The 9,286-nt window shown below is 38.7% G+C and overlaps 1 long non-coding RNA gene across 1 annotated transcript; it reads right to left on the bottom strand.

The window, feature by feature from the left end:
* Positions 1-553: 553 nt before the first annotated feature.
* On the bottom strand, positions 554-7,084 carry LOC128295112 (uncharacterized). Its single transcript, XR_008285426.1, has 2 exons — positions 7,039-7,084; positions 554-758 (listed from the first exon to the last, which is right to left on the bottom strand). It is a non-coding gene; the product is annotated as an uncharacterized LOC128295112 (long non-coding RNA).
* Positions 7,085-9,286: the final 2,202 nt, after the last annotated feature.

Raw genomic sequence — 9,286 nt, 5'->3', positions numbered from 1 at the left:
TAAATCCATGGATGGATATATGAGTCTAAATTCAGGAAAATTTACGAAACCAGTTTCCGAGTTTTGAAACTCGAGATATGATTTTTAAGGCGACAGTGATGCAGTTTTCCAGCCTGACTGGAAATGTCAAATTGGTGGGCAAAAACATGTGAACTTGGTTTGTTAACCCCCGGGTCCGACACCGGCGATGGTCTCGGGTTTTGGGGTGTTACACGTTATGGCCGAATCTGACGTGCCACATTGGAGTTGAAAACCCACGTTCCGTTTTAGTGTTTTAAAACCATACATTTTATTGAGTTAACAAAGTGTATGGAAGCTGGGCACCAGGTAGGTATCCGAGACAGAGGAGGTGAGCCATGAAGGCTGCTTAAGTACCAAGCTCTTTAATTGGATCCAATCCTAGACATGACCACAACCATAGCCACACTTTGTATATCGAGTTTAAATTTGTTTAAGTGGACGTCTTTGATAAATCAATTAATCGTGGTGTTGAGATATTTTGAAAACAAGTATCATTTTGAAAGCACGTCCTAAGTCTAGCCCATTTGAATAATTATTAACCAATTTTTAAAGTTATTAAAATTAAAATAATTCCGAAAAGAAATAAAAGGAAAGTTAAAATTGGCCTTATTACAACCCAAAAATAAATAATAATTAAAGGAAATTAAATGAAAACCAACACTTATTTAAAAGTCCAAAGACAATCACCGTGGCCACTCTGAATCCCCTCCGGCCCAAGTCCCCACATCAAGGCTCACCTGCAAGGTTAAGGAAAGGGGGGTGAGTTTGGAAACTCAGTGTGCAACAAGCCCCTTTCAGAGCCCAAAACAATAACGGCCTGTTGGGTCTAAGCCCAAATCCAATCTCAATCATGCACTGGGCCGTAGCCCTTTTCATATTTCATATTTCATAATACTGGGCCGAAGCCTTTTCATATTTCATATTACTGGGCCGAAGCCTTTTCATATTTCATATTACTGTAAACGGTATGGCCCTTAGGCCCATTTCAATGTCACATATAATTTCAATGAAAGAATGCAACCCATTTGGGGAGACTACTCAACCCACCATCCGCTACTCTCCACCCGTACCAACCAACACACCATGTGGGGATTAACTCGACCCACCCCGCCAAACTCTCCACTAGCAAAGATAGTCTTTATCATATAACCGAGGCCTAGCCTCTTTTAATAATCGGGCAAAAGCCCTTTCAATAAGCTGGGCATAAGCCCTTTTATAACTGGGGCATAAGCCCTTTTGATAACTGGGGCATAAGCCCTTTTGATAACTGGGGCATAAGCCCTTTTTCACTTCCTCCATCCATATAAAAACCCAACCCAATGCATTTATGATTACCTCATGTGCATATCATACATATCATGTGCATAGCATACATTTCATGTGCATATCATACATACCATATTTATCAAAATCCCATGTATTAAAATCATACATAAACCCTAGGGGTATAATGGTCATTTTTACCTAGGGGCAAAACAGTTATTTTCATATTATAAGGGTAATCTCGTAATTTTACCAAAATTAGGGTTTCCATGTTCATTAACGATTACTAACAATCCATGGGTGCAAACAAAGTGATTCTCGGGCCATTTTTAGCGAAATCGAGTTATTGGGCCTAAAACCCCTAATGGGCCCTACTTAGCCAATTCTTTCGTCTAGGCCCACTTAGCCTATATTCCATAACGGTTTTAACAGTCTTATCATGCAATTTAACAGATTTCCGTTTTCTACCAATTTTACCCAAATGGGCCCGAAAGCCTATTGGGCCCTATTGACCTCGAGGCCCAACTTACCGTGAATGCCAAAAATCACGTTCTTCTGCTTCCAATGTTCCCGATCATAATCTCATCGATTCTAACTAACTAGTGAGCGTTAAGCTTGCTCACAAGTCCTCGAAATGCCGAATTTTGGCATTTCGCTTTTCGCATTCATCGCTTTAAACTATGAAAAGGGTTCGTTACACACGATTTGCGATATTCCTTGACGAGATCTCCTATGCGATTTCTCCTATAATCAACCACTTATAGATTAGACCATGTTATTATTAAACCAAATTGAAAACAACCTATTATCATCACTTACACATTCGCCACCATCCACAATGGCCCTTGGGTTCATACCTTTCTTGAAGTTGATGACTAGATTTAGTCACCCGATGATCCAAGCTTTTCACACACTCTTCGATCGGTAGCCTTTAATCCTCACTAGCACCAACAAACCAAATAACACCAAAAACCCTTTTAGCCTTAGTCGACGAGAGGGTTTTCACTTTTCTTAAACCACAAGATACAAATGGAAAGAAGGTTCAATACTTACCAAGATATCTACTCGTTGAAGAACGTTCCAAATACCTTCCTACCCCATATCCGCTAGAATCCAACTTAAACGTGCGTAGAAAATAGATCTAAATATTAATTCTCGAATCACTAAAATATGAAGCTTTCAGCTTTTCAGCAAATATTAATCTAAGCTATTACGAGGGTTAGTACACACCTGTTACGGGTTGAAGTTGAAACGTTTCCAAAATCAATCGCCTACGATAACCACCACCTGTCACTCAAACTTAACTAATCCAATATCAATATATGTAAATCCTAAGCACATCAGTCATACGGAACATAAGGGTATATTCGTCATTTTACCATACAGGGGTATTACGGTCACTTTACCCTACAGGGGCTTTACGATCTTTTTACCTTTTAGGGGTATTTTAGTCATTTCATCCTACAAGGGTGTTTTGGTAAATCAACAAACCAAAGGTATTTCAGTAATTTTGTAAACCAATGGTATTCCTATAATTTTTAGAAAGTCAAGGGTATTTCTATAACTTTGTAAATTAAGGGTATTTTGGTAATTTTACAAATTGAGGGTTTTTCGGTAATTTCACAAACTAAGGGTATTTTAGTAATTTTGTAAATCAAGGGTAAAACAGTAATTCTATAAATCAAGGGTAAAACAGTAATTCTATTAATCAAGGGTAAAATAGTAATTCTATAAATCAAGGGTAAAACAGTAATTCAGTAAATCGAGGGTAAAACGGTAATTCTGTAAGTCGAGGATAAAACGATAATTATGTAAATCAGGGGTAAAACGATAATTATGTAAATTAGGGGTAAAACGGTAATTTTGTAAATTGAGGGTACTTTGGTAAATTTACAAGTCGAAGGTATTTCGGTAAATTTACAAATCGAGGGTATTTCAGTATTTTTATAAACTAAGGGTATTTCGGTAATTTTAGTAAACTAAAGTATTCTAAACAGGATAACAATACTAATGGCTCTAAAGGCCATTCTCGTAGAAATGGGCCCACACGCCAGTGGCCCTTTTAGCCCAAATCTAGCCACAAATATTAGATTCACCTAGCCTAGCCCAATATTTACTACACAATCAAACAACTTATCCAATTGGGCTCAGAGGCCCATTAGGCCCACATGACCCCTTTCGACCCATCGCGTCCAAGTAGCCATCCTACAGCCTAGAGTAGTAAGAAATACACACGATAGAAGACCGGAGTTAATCCACACTCGAGCACCCTTAGCCGACACCCAACCCAAACGAGCACGCCATACAAATGAAAGGGATCACCAAGAAAGGTACATTTACTCTCCTCATGGTTCCTCTATTTAAAGCCGACTTCACAACCATCAAGTTATATTAGCTTCGATGTGGGATCCTCCAACATTAGAGTTTAAATTCAACACCAACTCTTGCCACCCGTTAGCAAAATAAATGCTATTTGCTTGCTATGGGATTCGAACCTATGCCTCCCTTAAATGCTCCACACGCTACTTGCCACTAAGCCACAAGGCTTTTTGTGTTATATTTTATCCCCAATTAATTATAAGGTCTAAAGGCCAAAGTCCAGTCCCTTTAAAACCCAAAATAAATTGCAAGGGCCAAGGCTTGAACCCAGTGCTCCCATACAACCTTAATGACGCCACAACCACTAGACTACAAGCTTCTTTGTGTCATTTATTTAACACAATAATTTCAAAACCCTCATCCAAGCATCCGGTTTTTTTTCACTTAATACCAAAATTTTGCTAAAGCCCAAGTTTGAACCCAAGATTTCTCCAACACTTCTCAAAGCCATTAACCACTATCAGACAAACATTTAATTGTTTCATTTCATTGCACAATTAAATACCTATATACAACCTCCTTACGGACCCCCACTCAAGGCCCAATACTTCTAGGCCCAAATTGGGTGTTACAATTATACTCCCTTAAAGAAATTTCGTCCTCGAAATTTCCAACTATCAACTAACCGTATTACTCAAGTCAAACCTCTATGCTTCCGCTACGCACTCTAATTAAAAATAATTCTTAGTACGACCCAGAACATCTAATTACCAAAGTAAAGAAACATTTATCAAGCACGCATGCAATTCGTAACACATATTTAAATAAAATAAACTTGGCGATCCCGAGCTCGATGCTCCTTGGACCCACATCTAAGACATGCTCCTCTCTTCCTATGGCATTCACCCGGATGACGTCCATTGCAATCTTTGCAGATTGGATAGTTTGGTCGTGCCTTAACATGTTTCACAGAACGAGGCTTGGTTTTCTAAGAACTAGAATCCTTCCTTTTTCTTACACTCCATGCACCCTGCTTGAAGCGTTTCCCTAATTTCCTTAAGTTTGGTATCCAATACTTCCTCTACCACTTGCCTTACTAACTCGGCCAAGGCCTCAGCATTACCAAGCTCCGAAGTTACCAAGAACCCAGTTGGTAGACTTTGCTTACCCTCGAATCCATATCAATACTCTACATTACCAAGACACATATCAATTAACTACCAAGATCTCAAAATTTTACTATTTATTCATATGTCTTATGCAGAGATAGTATTTTAAAGTTTCTATTTTCACGTAATCATAGCCTAGCTACGCCTCGGTATTCTAGAGTTTTAGGGTTGCCCTAGTTATAATGTCATGATATGGTCTCAGTTCTATCTACATAATATCTTAATACAAAGTAATATGAGGAATGAAATACTTACAGACTTGGTGCCGAGATTCAGTGCCACTTCTTCGGTTACCAAATTTGAAACCCGAAAAATTTAAACCATTTTAACATGTATACTCAGTAAAACATTTTGGAAATGAACTTTCCAAAAACCATTTCCAAAAATACCCTTCTTAGGCTTAAGTTTTCAAAAAGATTTTTGAACCCGATCCACAGCCGAGTTGTTGCAACCTAGGCTCTAGTACCACTAAATGTAACACCCCAAACCCGCCCGGACATTATGGCCGAATCGACGTACACATTGGAGTTGAAAACCCACGCCCGTTTTAGTGTTTTAAAACCATACATTTTATTGAGTTAACAAAGTGTATGGAAGTTGGGCACCGTAGGAACCGAGAGCAGAGGAGGTGAGCCATGAAGGTCGCTTAAGTACCAAGCTCTTTAATTGGATCCAATCCTAGACATGCCCACAACCATCGCCACACTTTGTTATATCGAGTTTAAATTTGTTTAAGTGGACGTCTTTGATAAATCGATTAATCGTGGTGTTGAGATATTTTGAAAACAAGTATCATTTTGAAAACACGTCCTAAGTCTAGCCCATTTGAATAATTATTAACCAATTTTAAAGTTATTAAAATTAAAATAATTCGAAAAGAAATAAAAGGAAAGTTAAAATTGGCCTTATTACAACCCAAAAATAAATAATAATTAAAGGAAATTAAATGAAAACCAACACTTATTTAAAAGTCCAAAGACAATCACCGTGGCCACTCAATCCCTCCGCCCAAGTCCCCACATCAAGGCTCACCGCAAGGTTAAGGAAAGGGGTGAGTTTGGAAACTCGGTGTGCAACAAGCCCTTTCAGAGCCCAAAACAATAACGGCTGTTGGGTCTAAGCCCAAATCCAATCTCAATCATGCACCGGGCGTAGCCCTTTCCATATTTCATATTTCATAATCTTCGGGCGAAGCCTTTTCATATTTCATATTCTCGGGCAAGCCTTTTCATATTTCATATTATCAGAAACGGTATGGCCCTTAGGCCCATTTCAATGTCACATATAATTTCAATGAAAGAATGCAACTCATTTGGGAGACTACTCAACCCACCATCCGCTACTCTCCACCGTACCAACCAACACACCATGTGGGATTAACTCGACCTCCCCGCCAAACTCTCCACCGGCAAAGATAGTCGCTTTATCATATAATTGGAGGCCTAGCCTCTTTTAATAATCAGGGCAAAAGCCCTTTCAATAAGCGGGCATAAGCCCTTTTATAATCGGGGCATAAGCCCTTTTGATAATCGGGGCATAAGCCCTTTTGATAAGCGGGGCATAAGCCCTTTTGATAATCGGGGCATAAGCCCTTTTCACTTCCTCCATCCATATAAAACCCAACCCAATGCATTTATGATTACCTCATGTGCATATCATACATATCATGTGCATAGCATACATTTCATGTGCATATCATACATACCATATTTATCAAAATCCCATGTATAAAAATCATACATAAACCCTAGGGGTATAATGGTCATTTTACCTAGGGGCAAAACGGTCATTTTCATATTATAAGGGTAATCTCGTAATTTTACCAAAATTAGGGTTTCCATGTTCATTAACGATTACTAACAATCCATGGGTGCAAACAGTGATTCGGCCCATTTTAGCGAAATCGAGTTATTGGGCCTAAAGCCCTAATGGGCCCTACTTAGCCAATTCGTCGTCTAGGCCCACTTAGCCTATATTCCATAACGGTTTTAACGGTCTTATCATGCAATTTAACGATTTCGTTTTCTACCAATTTTACCCAAATGGGCCCGAAAGCCTATTGGGCCCTATTGCGACCCTCGAGGCCCAACTTACCGTGAATGCCAAAAATCACGTTCTTACCGTTTCCAATGTTCCCGATCATAATCTCATCGATTCTAACTAACTAGTGAGCGTTCGCTTGCTCACAAGTCCTCGAAATGCCGAATTTTGGCATTTCGCTTTTCGCATTCATCGCTTTAAACTATGAAAAGGGTTCGTTACACACCTGATTTGCGATATTCCTTGACGAGATCTCCTATGCGATTTCTCCTATAATCAACCACTTATAGATTAGACCATGTTATTATTAAACCAAATCGAAAACAACCTATTATCATCACTTACACATTCGGCCACCATCCACAATGGCCCTTGGGTTCATACCTTTGCCAAGTTGATGACTAGATTTAGTCACTCCGATGATCCAAGCTTTTCACACACTCCTCGATCGGTAGCCTTTAATCCTCACTAGCACGAACAAACCAAATAACACCAAAAACCCTTTTAGCCTTAGTCGACGAGAGGGTTTTCACTTTTCTTAAACCACAAGATAGAAATGGAAAGAAGGTTCAATACTTACCAAGATATCTACTCGTTGAAGAACGTTCCAAATACCTTCCTACCCCATATCCGTTGTGAATCCAACTTAAACGTCGTGAAAATAGATCTAAATATTAATTCTCGAATCACTAAAATAAGAAGCTTTCACTTTTCAAAGAAATATTAATCTAAGCTATTACGAGGTTAGTACACACATTACGGGTTGAAGTTGAAACGCTTCCAAAATCAATCGCCACGATAACCACCACCATCACTCAAACTTAACTAATCCAATATCAATATATGTAAATCTTAAGCACATCACCATACGGAACATAAGGGCATATTCGTCATTTTACCATATCGGGGTATTACGGTCACTTTACCCTACAGAGGCTTTACGATCTTTTACCTTTTAGGGGTATTTTAGTCATTTCATCCTACAAGGGTGTTTTGGTAAATCAACAAACCAAAGGTATTTCAAGAATTTTGTAAACCAATGGTATTCCTATAATTTTAGAAAGTCAAGGGTATTTCGTAACTTTGTAAATTAGGGGTATTTTGGTAATTTTACAAATTGAGGGTTTTTCGGTAATTTCACAAACCAAGGGTATTTTAGTAATTTTGTAAATCGAGGTAAAACAAGAATTCTATAAATCAAGGGTAAAACAAGAATTCTATAAATCAAGGGTAAAATAGTAATTCTATAAATCAAGGGTAAAACAGAATTCAAGAATCGAGGTAAAATGGTAATTCGTAAGTCGAGGGTAAAACGATAATTATGTAAATCGAGGGTAAAACGATAATTATGTAAATTAGGGGTAAAACGGTAATTTTGTAAATCGGGGGTACTTTGGTAATTTTACAAGTCGAAGGTATTTCGGTAAATTTACAAATCGAGGGTATTTTAGTATTTTTACAAACTAAGGGTATTTCGGTAATTTTAGTAAACTAAAGTATTCTAAACAGGGATAACAATACTAATGGCTCTAAAGCCCATTATCGGCCTAAATGGGCCCACACGCTCGTGTGGCCCTTTTAGCCCAAATCTAGCCACAAATATTAGATTCACCTAGCCTAGCCCAATATTTACTACACAATCAAACAACTTATCCAATTGGGCTGTCAGGGCCCATTAGGCCCACATGACCCCTTTCGACCCATCATGTCTCAAGTAGCCATCCTACAGCCTAGAGTAGTAAGAAATACACACCGATAGGAGACCTGAGTTAATCCACACTCGAGCACCCTTAGCCGACACCCAACCCAAACGAGCACGCCATACAGCGAAAGGGATCAGCCAAGAAAGGTACATTTACTCTCCTCATGGTTCCCTCTATTTAAAGCCAGCTTCACAACCACTCTTATATTAGCTTCCTGATGTGGGATCCCTCCAACATTAGAGTTTAAATTCAACACCAACTCTTGCCACCTGTTTAGCAAAATAAATGCTATTTGCTTGCTATGGGATTCAACCTATGCCTCCCTTAAATGCTCCACACGCTACTTGCCACTAAGCCACAAGGCTTTTTGTGTTATATTTTATCCCCAATTAATTATAAGGTCTAAAGGCCAAAGTCCAGTTCCTTTAAAACCCAAAATAAATTGCAAGGGCCAAGGCTTGAACCCAGGCTCCCATACAACCTTAATGACGCCACAACCACTAGACTACAAGCTTCTTTGTGTCATTTATTTAACATAATAATTTCAAAACCCTCATCCAAGCATCCAAGTTTTTTTTTCACTTAATACCAAAATTTTTGCTAAAGCCCAAGTTTGAACCCAAGATTTCTCCAACACTTCTCAAAGCCATTAACCACTAATAGCAAACATTTAATTGTTTCATTTCATTGCACAATTAAATACCTATATACAACCTCCTTACGGACCCCCACTCAAGGCCCAATACTTCTAGGCCCAAATTCGGGGTGTTA

This window comes from Gossypium arboreum, chromosome 7 (genome assembly GCF_025698485.1).
Source record: "Gossypium arboreum isolate Shixiya-1 chromosome 7, ASM2569848v2, whole genome shotgun sequence".
NCBI classification, from domain to species: Eukaryota; Viridiplantae; Streptophyta; class Magnoliopsida; order Malvales; family Malvaceae; genus Gossypium; species Gossypium arboreum.
This window is presented reverse-complemented; position numbering and strand designations above follow the sequence as displayed.